General features: G+C 40.2%; 1 protein-coding gene across 2 annotated transcripts in view; it reads right to left on the reverse strand.

Annotated features, from left to right (window-relative positions):
• The window catches only part of DENND1B (DENN domain containing 1B), a 245,761-nt gene that overhangs the window by 153,528 nt on the left and 70,925 nt on the right, over window positions 1–21,308 (reverse strand). The gene's annotated exons all lie outside the window — the stretch shown is intronic.

Here is a 21,308-nt window from a genome sequence, read left to right on the forward strand (position 1 = left end):
AGGTGGATAAAATGTCTGGTGCTCTGGGAAGAGAATCTGGCCTAGATGAAGACCAAGAAAGGGAACAGCACTGATTAAAAGATATGGAAAGAATAACAGACGTGACCCTTTTACTGTCCATTTTATGGACGATTAATATTCTTCTTCTTCTTTTTTTTTTTTTTTTTTTGCCTTTCTCTCTTTTTAGGGCCACATCCATGGCATGTGGAGGTTCCCAGACTAGGGGTCCAATGGGAGCTATAGCTGCCGGCCTACGCCACAGCCCCAGCGACACGGGATCTGCGATACATCTGTGACCTACACCACAGCTCAAGGCAACGCCGGATCCTTAACCCACTGAGCGAGGCCGGGGATCAAACCTGCGTCCTCATGGATGCCAGTCAGGTTCATTAACTGCTAAGCCACGATGGGAATGCCAATTCTTCATATTTTATAGTCCCCTCAACAAGCAACTTTATTATAATATTCCCAAATTATGAAATCATTTCATTTTCCTACTGATTTATATCAAGTTGCAGGTTATAGAGCATTCAATCGCTTCTGGTATTATAATTACAATATATCATTAAGTCGGTCACCAGAGATCAACAAAGTCAGCAGTGAACCAGAAAGTCCTAGTTAGCTGTTACACTGACAAGATCAATCAGAACTAAGAGGTCTCCAAAATCTTTGCGGGCTTATTCAACCTTGGAGTTCTCCTAATGCCTAACCAGCGCCTGGCATGCCATGCATGCTCTGAACAAACTCTGTGGCGTTTATGTGAAATGACACTGTTTTAGCACCATCAGAATCAGTCTGCCTTGGTAGACAGGGCAGGGAAATGTGACTGAAGAGTCTGTATGCCTTCTTCCCAATTGTTTTCCTAAATAAAGATATGATAAAAGGACTGCTTACTCTGTGCCAGGTTCTGACCTAAGTAAGCACTTTATATATATTGTCTTTTAACCCTTACAACAGCCCGTGGTTTATTCCCTTTCATGTGTGGCAGGGCGGAGGTGTGGGGGGGGGGGTGTAAGGAGCAGGGGGAAGAGGTCAAAGAGACTAAGTAACTTGCCCAAAGTCATACAGCTAGCAAATGTCAGGGGCAGGATTTGAACTGACAGGCTGAAGCTTCTAACCATTATTCCCCAAGCTACACTTTTTTTTCCACTCTGTTTTCACGTAGGTTCCAAAACAGAGTCAGCAGATGCCTAAATCTGAAGTCTGTTTGGTCTCTATCTGGTGGACATTGTCCATGTACACTTCAGAACCAAAGTTCAACTTGGCGTATGAAAAAAATAAAGGGGGCCGAGACGAGAAGAAATCATGGGGGAGGGATGGGATGATACACAGGCACCAATGTGAGTCTCACCTGCCCTGGGCTGTTCTGTTCCCTTGAAATTAAGTCCTGGAGCAAAAAAGCAATGCTGCCTGTGCCCCTGCTTGTTCATCACCACTGAAAATATTACATTTACACTAAAAAGATGTATCTAAGGTATTTCAAACAACAGACTTACGAATAAGGACTTAAGAAGATTCTTTCTCACAGAGGAGCAAAATACCAAGTAACTAAACCCGAAGCATATTATTTAAAATCTGAGACAAAATCATCTGTCACATATCAGAACAAGGATCATACCAGAACAAGGAAATAATACTTGAGTCACACAGGCACGATGGGGTTAAACAAGGTTACTAACAACAGAGGGACTAAGGGTGGAGAGAGTACTTAATTATCTCAGGGTCAAGGGTAGGAATCTGCAGATTAGGCCAAAGCTGCCTTATACGTGGTCAGATGAATACATGGAAAACTGTGGCTCAGATGGTAAACACCCCGGATCAGTCATACCTTCAGCAATTCTATTCATGAAGTTTGTGAGACGTTTTTATCCCCTTCAATTTAATGCAGGAACTAAGTACTTAGTAATTAAAATAAAACCTTCTTCAAATATAGCTGGCAAGCAAGACTCAAGAACTGTTGATTTTTTTTTTTTTAGGTTATCTCAAATTATACAAGATTTTTCTTTTTAAAAAATGTACATGCTCATAATTTTAAATATGTGAAAATCACAACTACATCAAATTACAATGAAATCTAGGGTCTTTTTTTAAATGATTTGTGTCTTGAAATTCTGAGTAGAAATATTCTGTAAACTTATTCTGCCCCACCCATTAGAGAATATCCACCTCTTGGGATAAAAACTTAGTTCACACTCGCTGCTGATGTAATCTTTGGCCTCTTGCTGAGATTATAAGAAAAGGTGCCAACTTGGTCTTAGTTCTTGTAATGCAGAACTCTTTCGATGAGAAATTCAAATTCAACCGGGAACACTGGTTCTTTTCACACAGAGAAAGTCACCAAACAAGCCTCACCAAATAGCAATGAGTTTTGATCATTTCTAGTCTGGTCCACTTTGGCGTAAATGCCCTTAAAGAAAAAACACAATTTCCTGCGTCTCTTGTCAAGGATTTTACTCAATAAACCAGAAGCCACATATACTATATACGCACCACACTACGTACAACATGAACAGAAGGGAAGCTGGGTGAGGGGCACGTGGGAACTCTCTGCACTATTCTCACGATGTCTCTGTGAATTGGAAATGATTCTAACATAAAAAGCTTATTTTTAAAAAAAGAAAAAAAATATATATAGAGAGAGAGTTACTTGATAAACCTTTTTTTTAATTTCATACCTTCTATTTATTCTTTACAATATATGGCTGCACTGGAATATATGGAAAAATAAGAGTGATTATAAAAATGGAGTGGCTTATTTGCAAGAGCAGACTAAGGTAAATGCTGTAGATTCGGTCCAGCCTCTGCTCATGTAACAGCAGAGCTGAGACAGGTCCTCTCTCACAGCGTGTGCACACTCGGCATGTGTGTCACTGCTGCTGCGGTGGCTTCTCAGCTCGGGGCCACCAGTGATCACTAACTTCTACACTCAAGAGTCCGTGTCGTGCCTGACTTCTGCAATGTGTAACACTCCGTTCATCTAACGCAAGAGGGTCGTGGGGCTGAAGGACGGCAGGGATCAGCCCCCGACTGAGGGAGCCGAGGGGTCTGGTCTGCTCACGAGGCCCCCGCCTGGACGTGAAGCGCCTTGACTTCATCCAGCTCCCCTCCTGCCTCTTCCGGCTGCTTCACGGAGCCTTCTCCACTGGTGTCCCCAGTCCTCAGCTCTCCACGGGGAATCTGGTTCTCCCGGCTACAGACCATGGATAAAAGCCTGGCTTCTCCAGCCAGAAGGGGTGGGTCAGAACCCAGTTCTGCTACTTAGCAGCTGTGCGAAGCCATATCCCACTCTGCTAAACTCCAGTCCAAGGCTTCCTCCTACTTAGACGACATCCTACTTAGACAACATCCCTCAAAACTGAAAACACCATCCTTCCCCAATAGCTCCTCCCACACGCCTCATTTGCATGTTTTTAAGCAAACTCGTTCCCAATCTAACTTTTCCCCAACTTTGGAATCAGGCAACAACCCTTCTCTCACTGTACACAAGCACATCAGAAACTAGTTACAACCACATGGACCCCGTGTCTGCATTGGCAAAAATGACCACTAGACTGCATTGTTGTCCTCTGATCAAACAGGCTAAGGATAAAGAGGCATGTTATTTACCACTTCGTGCTAGCTTACCAAGACCAGCTGCAATTTTTGGTCTAGAAAAATACAAACGAATAAACACGTTAACTATGTATCTGAATAGCTGAATTATAAAAGTAACGAAAAATAATTCATATTTTAAATACAATATTCACCCTCAAATTGAGTTAAAATACTTCTTATATAACAACCATGAAGTTAATTTTTGAAGTTAGGTCTATTTAAAGACCAAACTTTAATCAAATGTCGCGGTACTACTTGAAAGATTTCTATGAAATATACCTAACATTACGTCTTTTAAGATTTTAAAAAGTCTAACATATGCAAAGGCTATTAAAATGCACATAATTTATCTCACTCAAAATGAAAATATATCTAATAAATAACACCATTCATCTGGCCTCTTTTAGCTCTTCCTTAACACACACATGCCTGCCTTTTCTCCAAAACACAGCAGCTGGGAATGAAAGGAAAGATTTCAAATGATCATTTTCACATCATATTCCATCATCTTTTCTTCAGCTTTTCCTAGCTCTTCTTTGAGCCCCATTCTTTTACAAGGGTCTCTTTTTAGATCAATCCATATTTCCATAATCCACACTGCTGTTTCCTCCTCTTCTCCCCAGGGTGGACTAACCCCCACACCCAGAACTATGGCTGATGACTGTCATTAAGCCTTAGAACAATAACAAGATAACAAAAGAACGGGTGGGGATGAGGCTAGCTGGTACCATATGTTGATCAAGTTCAACATTTTCAGCTAACAGAGGACATTTTTTAAACTTCAAAATTTTAATAGTGAATTGCCATCATAGCTACTTTTTCTCCCCAATTCTACTTCAGGCTTAAAATTTAAACACTTGTAAATAATCTGGCACTATTACTTTAAAAGATCTTACCTATTAATAATGTACTAAGATGGAAGAGAAAATGGAAATAACTAAATAAAAAGGTAAGGCGGCCATTTATGGTTTCTCATTTCCTATAACCCACAAGTCTCCCTCAGCTTATACCTATTCTTAAAAAAGAAATTTCCCTGAAAGTATTTTCAAAGCAGTATACAACTAAGAATCAAGGTTATTTCAAAGTAACATATTCCATGTAAATTAATACTGACATTATGTCAATTTGAAAGATTTTAATTTCTCCACCAAGTAACATCAGAAAATATGCTACTTTTGTTTCCAGCCTTTATTTCATAACTAATTTTAACTTCTGTTTAAGATAACAATAAAGAAAAATGTGAAACGTAACATTTTGAACTAGAACAGAGACTTTCATGTCCCATATTAAATGTAACTTTTTTCTTCCTGATTTCTAAAGAACTGCTTCTGATTCATTAGCCCATAATGTTACATTACCTTGAAAAAAATTATTTAACTCTAATGTTTCTCTCCAAGATTCAGAACCCTTCATAGATTAAATTCCAAACTGACTTCTGTCAAATGTTCCCTGCTCAATAAAAAGTAAGTTCTTGTGAAACGACATTTATCTTTTTCAATCTGCATCATCTATTATTATTTAATTTCTGTAAGTGGCTGAGTAATACCAGACCTTCTAGGATTGGCCTAAATTATTTGTGTAGTTAGAATATAACATTTTCACTGCCACAAAAATAAATATAAAATCCCTCCATTTCTAAGAGCTCATTAACTTAAAACTTGTTCGCCCTTCAGGAGAAAAATAAGGTCATTTTTTTCAGGAGCTTTCAAATTTTATCATCTAAAATGTATGCAAAAATATTCTTTTCAATAGGAGTTTGCCAGATTACATAGCTCTATTTTTCCAATAAATACCTCAGCTCTAAAGAAAAATTTCTAAAACATCACTATGTTTTTCCAAATTAGTTCCTCTGTTTGCAATAAAAATTTAAAATTTTAACAGCAGAAAATATACGACAAGCATGCAGATAAAATAAGAACTTGATCACATTTTGCCTTGTGCATTCTAGCAATGCATTTGTAAAAGAAAGGAATCTTGCCTATGAAGAAAGATAAAATTATAATGATGATCTTGGATTTAATTTTAAGCCCTTTCCCACATGCTTGCCACTTGTTTTACTACGATTCTTCCTTGACACAAGAAGGTACAAAAAAGATAATACTATGTGTATCTACAAAGCAAACTATTAAGAAATAATTGATATTTTAGGATTATCAAGATAGACCACTGGTAAAATGTTTGGAATATGAAACAAAGTATACAATCATGATATGATTATAATTCTCTTAAATCAGCTATCATTTCTCTTTAGAAGATTTGATTTCATTAAAACTAAGAAATCAGTATGTCTCAGAAATATATGTTCATATATAATGTATATAATACTAATGGTAGTGAAATAAAAACCGTCACACATGAAAAAATGGTTCAAGACAATTCATTCTTTTCAAGTGGAAAAACAATTGTTGGCATAGAATGTCATGGAATTTTTTTTCCTGTGTCTGATATAATCTACTGGTACTTTAAAACGACAGAATCAAATCCAAACAAGCAGAACAAAACAAAATCCAATTTTTAAAAATATCTAAAATTTATCTGGAAAGTATTCTGTTTAATAGATTATTTCCAAATAATTTAGACTTTTATGACTGATGCAAGAAGCAAAAATGAGAAAATGTCCAGCTATCAATCTACCTCAATTTCAAATCAGCAAAGATTACATTTATTCTGACCAAATCCTTTTAAAATTATTTTAAAAATACTTTTTTGAAATGATGGATGTGTAAAAAAAATTTAAAGAACAGGCATTCTTCCTAAGCCATGCAACCAATCACTAGATATTATTGAACATGAAAAGATAATTGTATACAGTGATGAATATATTTGCTTTGGAATTAGTTAACTAACTAGTTACCTACAATTATAAAGAGCTATGAAGATACAGCTAAAGGGTAAGATTTAAAATGTTCTTTAATTACTGTATAATACATAGTTTCTTACTATTATTCAGTCAGAATTGTCAATTCAAACTGTTCCCAATTTGAATTCTACCAAGTTTTCTTAGTTTCTAACAAGATTTGCCTAATTAATGGAGTTTTTATTATTGTTGTAATTAAAAATAATTATGGAATATGTGCACACTCAAAACATTTCCAATGGCATTTTTTATCATCTAGCATGGGAGCACATACTAGTGGGTCAGTATAAATTAACTTTTAATTTTTTTAACCTTCAACAGAAATCTGAAAAAGAGAAAAGGAACCCACCAGTCAGGAACTTGTCATGAACGAACAGTCATGGACCTTCTAAATCTTCACATTGCCTGACCCCCTCTGCTGAGCTACATCTTTTTGCTCAGAGTTTGATGAACCTCTATGGTATCAATCATAACACCAGTTTGAAATCTTGCTAAGTTTAACATTCCACACCCTCTTACATCTCTTCTGCTCAGTAGATTATCTTGTTCCTATTCTTCCAAGGAGGTTAAAATAATCTACAATGAGTTTACTCAACTTCCTCTGACCTACATTCACTCACTTCATCATTCAAAAAACATTTATTCAGACCTTACCATGCAGCAGCCACTAGGCTAGATGAGGTAATTGAAAAAAAAAAAAAAAAAAAGATTTTGCCCCTCTTCATTCAAGAAGCATGCATGCAGAGTAGGGGAGATAGAGACATTCAACACAGAAGGAGGAGGTGAAGAAGAAGGAAAAAATATAACTGTAAAACACAGAGGTAAACCTAAGAGGCTATAGAAGTATAGACAGGTGGCCTTGGAAGTGAGGAGAACCTTCAAAGAAGGATTAATTTTCAAGCTAAGGTCAAGGAATAAATAGAACTGGACCACAAAAAGTGTTTTTTTTTTTTTAATTTTTGTAAAGAAAAAGGAGGAGAAGGAAAAATAATTGGAACAGGCAGTAAAAACAGAAATGCCACACAAAAAAAAGGGAATGAAAGAATGAAACCTAGGATAAAAGCAGGGCAGTGCAGAAAGGGAACTTGACAGGCCTCTCATTTGCTGAATGTCCACCTGGGTTTGATGGCATAAAGCATTTAACAGGCAGAATTCAAACTTCAACTTAGTAAAATTCTACTGCCTCTGAGCTATCACTCTACTTCAATTTCAAATCACAAAATAATTTCATCACTCTGCCTTTTTTTTTTTTTGCCTTTTTGCCTTTTTGCCTTTTCTAGGGTCGCTCCCTCGGCATATGGAGGTTCCCAGGCTAGGGGTCGAAATCAGAGCTGTAGCCACCGGCCTACGAGAGAGCCACAGCAACGTGGGATCCGAGCCACGTCTGCAACCTACACCACAGCTCAGGGCAACGCCGGATCCTTAATCCACTGAGCGAACCTGCAACCTCATGGTTCCTAGTCGGATTCTGAGCCACAACGGGAACTCCCGCTCTGCCTTTCTAGCACAACAGGGCACCACAGTTACCCTAAGTATAAATGACAGTATCCTCCTCCACTCTTATCCTAAAAGAGGACCAACCTTAAGGACACACTCAGTAGCACAGAGACTACTCCACACCCTCCTCCCAACCACCAGCGTCACCCCAGGAACCTCAGAATGCGAGCAAAACACGCAACCAATGCCACAACTGTCCTCCTCCCAAATGCCCTTCCGACACCAGCTCAGAGGCCTGTAAACTGCTTTCTTTGCAGTGGTACCCTCTACGTTCTTCTCTGCTAACTCTCGATCCCAGAAATGACCAATGAGGAGTCACACCTTTCAAGTACGCCAGTTCAACCATCACTGCTCTGCATGTCCCAGCGGACAGCAATGCTTGGGGAAGCAAGAGACAATAAAGGAGGCAGGACCGGTTTAGAATCTCAGGATAAACCTTCCTCTCTCAATTACCCTTTCTCTCAAGTCACTCTAGGGTAAGAAGGACAATCAAGAAGATTTAGGAAACAAAGGTACTTTCAACAACCCTGAAACTGAGTCTTCCCAGAATACCTTCTTTCGTCAACAAGCCCGACACCGGTTTGCCTTCTTTCTGCTGATCTTAGGGAGGGAGGTGTATCTCACCCCTGCATCCACCAACCCGCCCACCTGCACTTGTGCAGCAACCTCACTGCAACCACCGTTACATCCCTTACATTGGTGCTACAGCACATCCAAAATTAACTGTGTCTCCTCCACTGGACTGTGAGGTCCTGCTGAGCTGGCAACGTGTTATATTTATCTTTATGTACCTAGCATTAGAAAAAATAATGCATAGGGTGTATTCAGGTGGTATTTGCCATCTTGCATCTCTGCTAAGTCTTGATACAGAAAGTGGTTCTAGATTTGTCTTCAATCTTTTGTTTTAAAGCGGCTTCTTGCTACTCTATTTAAACGTGACCGTCCCTCCTCAAGCCTTTCAATCCTAGAGACTGCCAAAAGTACACTACACTGGCACCACCAGGAAAATTAGTCTACGCTTGCTATGTACGTCCTCTTGCTCGCTAATGGCTTAGCTCTTAGCTGGTTTAAATGTGATGTTTCCCTTCCCAGAACTTCCACCCTGCACATTGCTAGTAACTTTCATGGCACATTTTACACCTGGCCTTCTGTTGCAAGTACGTGTAAAAGCAAATACTGTAAAAACAATAAGCAACCTGCATGCCCCATTCACACTGGAGAGAACTGAACTTCAGAGAGTAAAAATGACTTCCTTTAAGTCACACATTCAAGTCAGAAGCAGAAACAGAATATCAGTTCACTTCTGAGTTCCAGACCAAGCTTCCTTCCCCTAAGACAACTCCTAGAAGGCCAGGACCACAGGTCTTTCTGTTTACAGCCTTATGTTGCCAGACCAGTAAAGAAAGTATTCAATGAATAGTTTTAAGGCAGCTTTAGGTACATGCTAATTGCCTAGGTTAAGTTCACTTGCTCAATATCTGGCAAAATATAAAAAGGCCTTTGTAAAATACAGCATTGCTTGTAACAATATATTCTTTCGGCTTCTTGCATATCTATATTATCTGTTCACTATGTAAAGTACACCTAAAAATATCACCCAAACCTTTGGTGTCTGTGAGTCTGTATGTCTATAAATCAGAAAGGCCTTTGCTCTTACTGAGTTAGTGTGAAATGGTTCTCTATCTTTGGAGAGTATCAATGAACTGGATTCTAAAACCTCATAAATTAAAACCCCTGCACACAAATGTTTACAGAAGCTTTATTCATAACTGCCAAAGCTTAGAAATAATTGAGATGCCCTTCAGTAAGTAAATGGATAAACTGTGGTACTTACAGGCAATGGAGTATTTTTTTTTTTTTTTTTAGCTACAAAAAGAAATAAGCTACCAAGCCATAAAAAAACATGGAGGAACCTTAACTGCATATCACTAAGTGACAGAAGCCAGTCAGAAAAGGCTACACAGCATATGATTCAAACTATACGAGATTCTGGAAAAGGCAAAACTATGGAAACAATAAAAAGATGAGTGGCTGCCAGCGCTGGGGAGGGCAGGGAGGAGTAAATACCAGGCAGAGCACAAAGCGTTTTAGGGCAGAGAAAAGAACAGCAGGATAGGATAATGACAGAGAGGTCATTATACATGTGTCTAAACCCACGGACTCTACAACAGCAGCTCAACAGAGTGAACCCTACGGTACACTCCTTGGTGAAGAAAACACCATTTGGTAAATGATGCTGAAAACACAGGCAGCTATGCAAATATGGGGCAGGGAGTACACAGAAAATCACTGTATCTTCCTCTCAATTTTGTTGTGAACTTGAAATGACTCCAAAAAATAAAGTCCTTTACAAATTTTTTTTTGTCTTTTTAGGGTCGCACCCACGGCATATGGAGGTTCCCAGGCTAGGGGTCGAATCGGAGCTGTACACGCCGGTCTATGCCACAGCCACAGCCACGCAGGATCCGAGCCATGTGGGTAACCTATACCCCAACTCAACGCAACACCAGATCCTCACTGAGCAAGGCCAGAGATCGAACCTGCAACCTCACGGTTCCTAGTCGGATTTGTTTCCGCTGCACCACAAAGGGAACTCGCAAAAATTTTTTAATAAATTAAAGGAGCTCTGCTCTGATTGGCTTTTGGAGAGAAATGTGTATGCACTGACTGACTGTTCCTAAGAGGTCTATAAAGCAAGGTGCAGGTCACCAGGTGCTGGGTTATCCGCCCCCACTCCGAGTGCTTTTCTTTCCCTTCTTCTTCTGTGAAACAGAAGTCAGTCATTTAGGTTAAAAGTTATAATTAGCAGGAGTGGTTAAGACGACACTAGGAAAAATAGTGTCCGATAAATACAAGTGTGTATACGTTTTTATTTTCAAAGAATAGGTTTATCCTAAAACAGTGATTCTCGGGCTTTTTTTCTTTTTTACCTCTATATTCTTAGGACTCACTGAAGATGGTGAAGGGCTAGTTTTAATGTGTGCTGTTTATGTGATGTTAGGTATTTATGTAATAACTATGGGAATGTAGTATATTAGAAATGAAAACACTGCATGTTAACACAAAGCACATAAATATGATGGTGATGATGATGAAATGAGTCTGACCTTGCAGATCTCTGAGCTACGTCTTTAAGTGTCAGTCTGTACCTGAATATGAGAGAGCGCAATGAAGAGAACTTAAAATGTTTGGTAATACCTGGCTGAAAAGAAGCCATGAAAACTGTTAAAATTCACTCAAGGTGGGAGTTGCCATCATGGCTCAGTGGTAAAGAACCCAAACAGGATCCATGAGGTTGTGGGTTCGATCCCTGGCCTCACTCAGTGGGTGAAGGATCTGGGGTTGCTGTGAGCTGTGGTGTAGGTCACAGATGCGACTCAGATCCTGTGTTGCTGTGGCTGTGGTGTAGGCTGGTGGCTATAGCTCCGATTTAACCCCTAGCCTGGGAACCTCCATATGGCTCGGGTGCAGCCCTAAAAAGACAAAAAAAAAAAAAAATCACTCAATTTTGATGGGCTTGCTTCCTTGGATTACTAGGTAATGCCTTTGCCTACAACATGAAAAGTTATTCTTGCTTCCGTGTGCCCCTGAGAGGGCCAAAATTCTGTGTCTTAACAGAGTAATTCTCTGCACTTGATACTTACTTTACTACATCTTCTATCATTTAAGGGGGAGGATGCAAAAGTTCCCCATTTATGAAAGAACTATCCAATTGTGTTGCTATCTATATTCGCTTTTGACTATTTTACTGCCACGCTGATTAAACAGACAATCAAGTGTTGCTTCTTAGGCACCTGTGGATCCCATCTTGGTCAAACATCCAAATCTTCTAACAACTTTTTAAATTGTGCCTTTCCAAATTCAGATTCTGAATACAGGGGGGAATAAATCTAAAATTTACAGGATATGTTTTCTAACTAAAACTATCTTGGAGATTTCCTAGAGGTCCCCTGAAAAGACAGGGATGCGTGCTCTTACCTTACACGATGAGACGCTAGAAGTAATCTGGTTTGTTATTAGCATAAGAGTTGTTTTGATGTGAATATTACTATACAAAAAGCTGGCAAACCAGAAGAGACGCTAAGCCTGCCCTAAATTCAGATGTGTGAACGTTATGACCATGCACATTTCAGAAATCACACGTCAGGTGGGAAGACTCTAGAGGCATGCCAACGCCCTGCTCTTCAGGAAAGCGAGGGTCAAACGCTTAGGAAATAATTCCATTGAGTTCGTCTATGCTTATCAGACCCCTGGCAGGGCTTTGCCTGATGATGATATTAGGCAACCGTAATATAATATTGCCAGTTATCATTTCAATTATTATTTAAAATCTTCACTTGGCCACGACCTTACTTCTTTAAATTCCTCCTGTCTTCTAAGTCAGCGGTTATGCCCAGTCCCCTGGTTATGCACCTTGGACTTAAATGAACCCTTGAAGTTTTACAAAAATATATTCACGTAGGCCCTAGGCCAGATGCACTAAATCTCTTTACTTGAAATTCTGGGTATATTCCTGCTATATTATGCCTCAGGCTTACTGTATACCTCAAGATCTTTCCTCTAGAAAGATGCTCACCCATTTTCATGATCACACATAATTTAAAATGGCTCCTTTGAATAAACAGGTTTATTCCTTGTTCTAAGATACATTTTTCTCTACATGGCTTTATTATCTTCATTTTCATACAATGGAAACAAGAAAATTTCCTTTCCTTTTATTTTTATTATGACCCCTCACTAGACATTTCACACTTGAAAATAACCATTAACAACTTAACCATGGCCATTAAGTCTCTGTCATCTACAGACAGTTTACATTTTTTCGAATACCCTGAAGACTCTGCTATAAGCAACAAGCCAGAGTTTGTTCTCAACAGAGAAGGCCAGTCTCAGAGCCTTGTAGAAAGGGGTTGTAACAGGTATTTCAAACTATGGAGACTTCAAAGAACAAACTCCTGGGTACACGTCTTTGAACTGACACAGCTCAGACAACTTTCAGGCCATTCCAGTGGACTGAGTCAGGATTTCCAAGACTCGTTTTTGTCAAGAAGCAGAAAGTTTCAAGACACTGTTAACCCAAGACCCAGCAGAACAATAATTAGCTGCATTTTACTGGATAAACTAAACAGAGAAATTTTGTTTGAAACAATGTTGATGCTGTTTTAATGTTCCATTTTCTGGACATATCAGGAAGCTCTTTCCCTTCTTCCTAAGCTCTCTGTAACCCATAACAACTTGGTAAACTCTGCTTCTGTAAACTGAAATACAATTTTACAATTTCACTGATCCCCCCCCCTCGAGTTCTCTTTACTATTCATAGCAATATTGTTACTTGCATAAGTTTAACTAAAAAATCAGCGTTTACCAGGATATGACTGGAAAACCTGATTACATAACCAAGGCTTTACTTAAAAGTGTCTTATTTGAGAAAGATGCTTGTTTAATCAGCCATGTCCAGGCATTTTGAAGGAATAAAGGTTAGCTATACTTATGGAGCCCACAAAGCCCTCCCTCCCAGGAAACCTGACTTGATGTCTGGCTCACAGTATAAAAGAAGGTCCTTTCCTCACACCCTAGACACCTTAGCAAATTTTGTTAAATTCAAAGAAGCATTTACTAATGTTATGGGTAATACTCAAAACCTGGTAAAGATCCTTTCTTGGACTTGGTTTCCTAGCTTTGGGATATCAAAAAACAGGGGCTTTTAAGCATCCAATCTGAAATGCCTTCTAACGACTTACAGAAAGACCTTGAATTTGGAGACATGGTAATAATTCTACATGCTGGCTCCAGATGTGCAAATTCATGGAGGCTGACAGGCTAAATCAATCCTCTTGTTCTGCCCAGGTCAATAATCAGGCCAAACCTAACAGGACTTGCCTTATTTTGGTATCTAGAATAACCTTTCTTCGATATTACTATGCTTGCAAGAGGAGGAGGAAAACTACAGGGAAATTTTTAAAAATCTGAAATGGACCAAAAGGTTACAGGCTGTCTTCAGTGAAAAACCAGCCATGGTCTGACACGCTTTTCAGGGCTCTGCGCCTTTCACCGTCTTTACGCGGTTCCACAGGTCTGTCAGTTGTAGATAAACGATGACAACGCACATGACATCGGTCCACAGACATGTCCAACGGAGGGACAGCCGAGGGCCTGCTCCCTCCGCCCCTCGTCAAGTAGCCACTTGCGCATCTCTCTGTGAGTTCAGTACAGCGTCCCTGGTGTAGCTGTGTAACTGGGACACCCTGAGCTCTCCTCTGAACAGGTTACAACATCTCACTGATAAACTCGTCTGTTAATGAGTTTAAAAAAAAAAAAAAAAACACTTCAACATAATACAATCTTCCATTTGTATTAGAGGTATGATGGCATCTTCTTTTAAAACTCATTCTTTAAGGCTCGCCTCAGAGACCCCTGGTCTAACAAGGGTAAACAGAAAGTAGGCAGAGGACAGGGCTAATGAGGGCCTTGACGGGCGAAGCCTAAGTGCTGAGGACCTCCTCACAGGGACGTCCAGGCCAGACCTGTGACGCACAGGCTTCCTGGAGGATGTGACCTCTGAGCCAAGGCCAGAAAGACAGGCCGGGGTGGGGTGGGGGGAAGCAAGCAGGAGACCCGCATTTGTGACAGGAAGAATCACATGGTCAAAGAGTGAATGTAGTGACAGTAGGTAAGGGAAACTAAGGTTTGCTTTGAGATGCAGGTCAGTTTTTTAATAGACAAAGAGCAAGGGAGACAGACATATAGGCTGAAGCTGTAAACGAAAGTCTTGAAACAAGGGACCTGGTCATGGGAAGAAGGCGGGCCCTCACCTTGAAGGTGTCACCAGGGAGTGTGTAGTTTACAAAGGCTTTAGTACTATAGGCTCTGGCGTCACACTGTCTGGCTTGGAATAATGGCTCCTATACTTAACTAGTTGTGTGACTTCTGCCACATCAGTTAAGTGCTCTGCAGCTCTGCTTCTTCATCTGTAAAATGGGAATTAGAGTAGTCTCTTAGGCCCATATGACTATCATAAGGATTAACTGGGCTAATACGGTGGTGCTTAGAACAGTGCCCAGCACACTGTCAGGGACCAATGACAGTAGTGATGTTAACAGCAATATTTATTTTTCAGAGAGATCATCTGATTGTCTTATAGCTCACCCTTTGGAGAATACATTAAATAGGGATTTTTTAAAAAAGAGGTGACGAGTTGGAGTTCCCGTTGTGGTGCAGTGGGAAACGAATCCAACTAAGAACCATGAGGTTGTAGGTTTGATCCCTGGCCTTGCTCAGTGGGTTAAGGATCTGGCATTGCTGTGAGCTGTGGTGTAGGTCAAAGATTCGGCTTGGATCCTGTGTTTCTGTGGCTATGGTGTAGGCATCAGCTGTAGCTCTGATTCAACCCCTAGCCTGGGAACCTCCATATGCATGGGTGAAGCTCTTAAAAGCACACGCGCACACGCGCGCGCACACACACACAGAGGTAAAGAGTTAGGAGTACATGAATTAAGAAAAGGACCTTAGAAATAAAGACTAACGGACAGATTTACAAGACATAAAACAGGCCCAATACAAAAATGACCATGAAACACAGAAAGAGTAAAAGACCTAAGCTGTCATAAAGGACGCACATCAGAGAAATGGAAGAGGACATCTGAGACATGAGAAACGGCCCAGAAGCAACGAAAGGCCTGCCATTTGTGCAATAAAAGGAAAACATGGCAAGACTAAAGGGTTAAAGGTAAATAAGAAATATGACTTGGGGCCAGCTCTTCAAAATCCTATTTTTCCTATTTAAAGACTAAGCAAATGGACTGAGTGATTTCTATGTGTTGGCCACGACTAAAAGATTGTAGGTCCACAGTCTTAAGACTTCCGATGGGGCCACCCTGAAAATATCTCTCATGCTATTGTAGGGAGCAGTATTTGCCACCTAAAAATGTGTCTCTTTGGCAGGAGGATTTATTTAGGTTGAACACTTTTAAGAAAGCATGACTCAGGAAGTTTCTTTCTTGTTCCCTCCTCCGTAACTGCCTAAAAGAATTTAGGGAGAGGGCCTGTTCCCAGAATAGAGCTGTCACCAGAAATACCGGCCAAGAATATGGGCCAGGTGTGGTGGGCGAAACTAGACCCCACTCTTTGCCCCCTCGTCTCTGCAGGCCCAACAAACACGCATTTACTAGACATTTGCTTTTCCATCTCCATGAATTGTTCTCCTTCCCCTGAGGTCCCAAACCACTACCCCCCAACACCCTCCTCTGTCTTCTGCAGAAGATGGATGTAAGGTGAAGGCTTCAGCCAGGCTGGAAAGTTGCTAGGTTTGTGGGATCTCTTCCATATACACATGTTAATAAACTTCTGTTTGATTTTCACCTGTTAATCTGTTTCATGTCAATTTAATTCTTCGACCAGCAAGAAGAACTTAGACGGGTGGAGGAAAATTTCTTCCTCCTCAACACTGCAAAATTACAAATCTTCCTCAAGATCTACAGGGCAGTGAAGTTTTCAAACTTGTAAAACAATATTTTACATAAAGTAGTTTTATCTAGTCCTCATCATAAATTAATACACATTCAGGGTCATGTAATAATAAAACTACCAGCTGAACTATAAAAACCATAAAAACAATATTTTACATAAAGCAGTTTTATCTAGCCCTCATAAATTAACAAACATCCATGGTCTTACAACAACAAAACTACCGGCTCACATTTTTGGCGTGTGCTTTCTATGTGGCAAGTGCTACACTTTATAGACTTTAGATCATTTCATTCTCATCTTGACGTTGTCAGAGTAGTAAAATCTGCCCTAATTTGCAAATGAAGAATTAAGAGATATTAAGACTCTTGTTGAGTCTTAGTAGGTTAAGGATCTGAAGCTGTCACTGCTAGAGCTCAGGTCACTGCTGGCTTCCACCCCTAGCCCAGGAACTTCCGCATGCCACAGGCAGAACCAAAGGGGAGGGAAAACAAGTCCCTTGCTGAAAGCCACACTTCACAAAATCTGTAAATACAGAGCTATGACTCAAATATAAATCTGATTCCAGCATTTATAAGATTTTACTCCCAACCACTCTTTAAAAATATATTTCGCTCACAAAGACTGACTCTTCTCACTCAAGGAATAAAGTCTTAAGAGGCCAAAAGTATATGCAAGCAGCAAAGCTACAGAAAAGTGAACCATGAAAATGACAAGCAGAAAGTAGGAAGAAAAAGTCAAGCACTGTGCAAAACAGCCTCAAGCTGTTAGGCATAAATGTGAACAACAGGAATAGAAGAGCAATGGATAGCTTGGCTTGACAGCAAAAAAGAAACAAAATTACTCATTTTATACAGGAGGGGTGACCCTCTCAAAAACGTGATATGGGTATTGCAATTATCACTGGCATGCACGGGAAGACGGGTCCTGCGTTAATCTTCTCAGCCACAGCCCCCAATGTATTTGCAAACCATAAATCTGACATCAACTAAATCTGCCTGGAAATCCTCATATTCATTCACATCTATGCATTTCCTAAGGTTGCAAACACTCTCCCGTCTTCTTAGATCCCTAAAGTCCCCTCTCCTCACCAGCGTGGAAGGTCATTCAAGATTTCTTTAACTGCCAAAAAGAAACTCATCCTTTCTTCGTCACTCTTCACTCCATGTTCCCCAAAACACCTCTGCACGCAGTCTCCCTTTCCCCCTTTACACTGGTAAAAATAACGAACAGAAAGCCCAAGTACACAGACTCAGGTGACCAGAAGGGGGCGCTCTCAGGCTCTCAGAAGAGCAGAGCCCAACAGGAAGAAGAAAGACTTCTGTCCCCAAAAGGACTTGGCCAGTTACAAGCCACAGCTCTTGTGTCCACAGCCCTCCCAACCTCCCTGCCTCCACTATGAAAGTGCCCTCCTCCTCTGCCACGTGGGACTGGCACTGGCTCCCTCATGGCTACAGACCCCAAACCGCAATTCTCTGCTGATCCTGAATAAACCCAGCTACGCTGGAGAGATATCTGGCAGTCTATTTATTTCAGATCAACACACGCATCCTCTTATTCATCCCTAATGCAACCAACCCTTTCAGATCTTTCTCTCTCCTCAGCCAGATTACTGTAAAGCCAACTAATATCCTTGCCTCCAGTTTCTCCCACGACCAACCCATACTGACATCTTTTCTGAATTAATATTCCTAATATACCTATCTCGTTAGATCACACTCCACTTAAGTTCATTAGAAGGACCAACTCTTTATAGCAAGACCTTCAATTGCTGCCAAGACCTGGCTCCGTTTACACTTACACTGTCATCTACACACCTAGACAAAATTCTCTGCTGTACAAAAAAGCAAACAAACAAAGAAAAAAATTAAAATTCTTAAAATGTGATTTGAGTAGTCCCACTGCTTCTTCTATTGCCAAAAGAAGGAAAATACATGTAAAGAAACATGGCCTAAGAGTTCCCGTTGTGGCTCAGTGGTCAACGAATCCGACTAGGAACCATGAGGTTGTGGGTTGGATCCCTTGCCTCGCTCAGTGGGTCAAGGATCCGGCGTTGCCATGAGCTGTGGTGTAGATTGCAGACGTGGCTCGGATCCCGCATTGCTGTGGCTGTGGTGTAGGCCGGTAGCTACAGCTCCGATTCAACCCCTAGCCTGGGAACCTCCATATGCCGCAGGAGCGGCCCAAGAAATGGTAAAAAGACAAAAAAAAAAGGAAAGAAAAAAAACATGTCCTAAACCAATGCCATATCCAGACAAAACTGTAATTCAAAAAGATACATGCACCCCTATGTTCACTGCAGCACTATTCACAAAAGCCAAGATGTGGAAACCACCTAAATGCCCATCAACAGATGAATGGATTAAGATGTGGCACATATATACAATGGAATACTACTCAGCCATAAAGAAGAACAAAATAATGCCAGCTGCAGCAACATGAATGGAACTAGAGATTCTCATATTAAATGAAGTCAGTCAGAAAGAGAAAGACAAATACCATATGATATCACTTATATGCGGAATCTAGAATATGGCACAAAGGAATGTATCTACAAAACAGAAACAAACTCAGATGAGTTCCCCTTGTAGTCCAGCATGTTATGAACCCAACTAGTACCCACGAGGATTCGGGTTCGATCCTTGACATGGCTCAGTGGGTTAAGGATCTGGTGTTGCTGTGAGCTGTGGTGTGGGTCACAGACGTGGCTCTGATTCTGCATTGCTGTGGCGTAAGTTTGCAGCTGCAGCTCTGATTGGACCCCTAGCCTGGGAACTTCCATATGCCGTAGCAGGTGTGGCCTTAAAAAGAAGAAAAAAAATGCCTATGATGAACCAACAGTTCCATATGGTAGAAGCAAAGGAGTAAAAGGATTGATACTATTTCTCTGGGTAAACAACACACTGCCTTTAAATTATAAAGATACTGGGGGGAAAATTTATAGTAAACTATTTTTAAAGAGCTAAAACAAGTGAGTGGGGTTTGGGTCAGCATTCCCAGCAGACAGAATAACAGAGCTTACTTGCTAATGGTACATGCTTTTGAGTGAAGACAAACTTGCTTCTTCTAAGCAATGCTGGTGTCAGGCATGTTTCTTAAGCCTCAGTTTCGGGGATACTGTCTCCCAGCAGGACTGTGAGGACTTGAAGATAAAATCAATTATGCACATGAGCCCCTAGCATAGTGCTTAGTACATGGCAAGAGCTAAATAAGGAGCTTTTTAAGAGTTACTATTACTGAGGCAGTCTCAGATCCAGTGAAAAGGTTGTCTGGGAAGAAGTAAACAATTAGGACTGGAAAGCAGTAAAAGAGGAGGATGAGAAATATACAGAGTAATTGTATTATCTGCAGTATTCAGAATATTCACCAAGAAGCATATGGCAAAACCATTTTTCAAGACCCTTGGCTAGATGCCCATATGAAGTTTGGTTTCTCTAGATACAAAGTGAAACAGTTAGACAAAATGGTATCTAAAGCTCCTTTCAGTTCTAATTTCAAAAAGTCTATAAGAATTGCTATGACCTGGACTCCTGGGGGCTATGAACACTCATTACCATGACATGGTTAAATGCTTTTTTGGGTTTTACTAAGGATGTGAGGGCTCATTCATGTTCCACTGACCTCACAAATGTGGGAAACAAAGCAACGACAAAAACATTCCTATCACCAGTTTGTCAGTCACAAGAGGAACAGAGGAGTCAGCCTCACTGAAAAATTTTCTGTAGCTGAACTCAACAAGCACACTTCCACCCTCACATGAAGCCAGAGTTAGGAGCCTTCAGGTGCCCTAGGAAGTAACAAGGGCCGTTTAAGAGGCAGAAATTACAAAAAAAAAAAAAAAAAGAGAGAGAGAGAGAGAGAGAAAGAAAAAAGAATCTGGGCAGAAGGTGAGACCAGAGAGAACTGGTAAGACCAAGAGAGGAACAGTATTTCCAAAGGGTAAAATGAGTCAGCAAGACTCTAACGTAACTTCACATTCCTGGGGAACAAACTCAGTTAAATAAGCCTCATATGGGCAAATCATGTCTTCACTGTAGGGACTTAGTTTATATACTTAAGAGGTTTATAAATCTATTCTTTCTCCAAAGGGCTAAAACAAAATTAAGAGTACATGCTCTCTTTTTATGTGAAAAAACAAAGACTGCACTAAATCTAACTAATATTTAACATGATCATTTAACTCACTTTTTCCATGATATTTCCTAATATTATATAAGGATTTTCACGTGTAGAAAATTATTCTTCCACATCAAAATCACGCATCTGTACATTTCTGAATGAATTGCTTTGAATGAATACTTTTATCCACTTTCATTTTGTAAATTATGAGGATCATAGCTGTGAACTTAACTTATGGTTAAGCTTGTAGCATTATAATAATTTTACCAAAGACAAGACTGTTTTACCCCATTCCTTTACAGACAAAAAAAAAAGACCCAGATTTCCAGAAAAAGTACTTATTCATACAAAAATTTAAATTTATATGGTTAACCATATAATTCACTTCCAAATGATAAATCCATAATATAAACTATAAATATTTTCTATTTACATATATCTTGTCAAAATAATTCATAATTTTGGCCACACTAATTACTTAAGTAACTAGAGACGACTATAATTTAAAATAGAAACAAAGTAGGAGTTCCCATCGTGGCACAGAGGAAACGAATCTGACTAAGAACCATGAGGTTGTGGGTTCGGTCCCTGCCCTTGCTCAGTGGGTTAACAATCCGGCGTTGCCGTGAGCTGTGGTGTAAGTCAAAGATGCGGCTCGGATCTGGCACTGCTGCGGGCTGTGGCGTAGGCCAGAGGCTATAGCTCCGATTAGACCCCTAGCCTGGGAACCTCCATATGCCGCGCGGGTGCAGCCCTAAAAAGACAAATAAATATATAA

The sequence above is a fragment of the Phacochoerus africanus genome, chromosome 12, assembly GCF_016906955.1.
Source record: "Phacochoerus africanus isolate WHEZ1 chromosome 12, ROS_Pafr_v1, whole genome shotgun sequence".
In the NCBI taxonomy this organism is placed as follows: domain Eukaryota; kingdom Metazoa; phylum Chordata; class Mammalia; order Artiodactyla; family Suidae; genus Phacochoerus; species Phacochoerus africanus.